Source organism: Meleagris gallopavo, chromosome 5 (genome assembly GCF_000146605.3).
Source record: "Meleagris gallopavo isolate NT-WF06-2002-E0010 breed Aviagen turkey brand Nicholas breeding stock chromosome 5, Turkey_5.1, whole genome shotgun sequence".
NCBI classification, from domain to species: Eukaryota; Metazoa; Chordata; class Aves; order Galliformes; family Phasianidae; genus Meleagris; species Meleagris gallopavo.
The window spans coordinates 1,746,320-1,746,794 of NC_015015.2; positions in this window are offsets into that span (position 1 = coordinate 1,746,320).

The following is a 475-nucleotide window of genomic DNA, read 5'->3' on the forward strand; positions in this document are numbered from 1 at the left end:
GAAAGCTGATTGGAAAATTCAGAGTTTAATTTTGGATGCTCTACTCTAGCTATTGAACAATCAAAGGAGTGCACCTATCAGCTACAAAGAACAGCTAGACAGCTGTTGTTTTTTTGTTTTGTTTTGTTTTGTTTTATAAATGTTTCTGTGTTGTGTCAAAATGATTTCTGGTGATTTAAACTAACAGATAATCACAGCTGCTGTCTAAATCCATAGTGTTTAAAATTACAAAATGAAAAAAAACTTCATTACCTGTGAAGACTGTGTCTGTGTTTTTAACTATTTCTTGTACAAATATATGAAATCTTTTATGAGGAGACTGGTGCCAAGTAGCTGAATAATGGGGAAAGGGATTCTGTTCGTATAAATCTTAGCAGTGTTACCAACTCTATAATATAATAAAAAAAAAAAAAAAATTAAAAACGTTAAAAAAAGTAGTAACAGCTAATGGTACATTTATTTTGTGTTAAGCTAA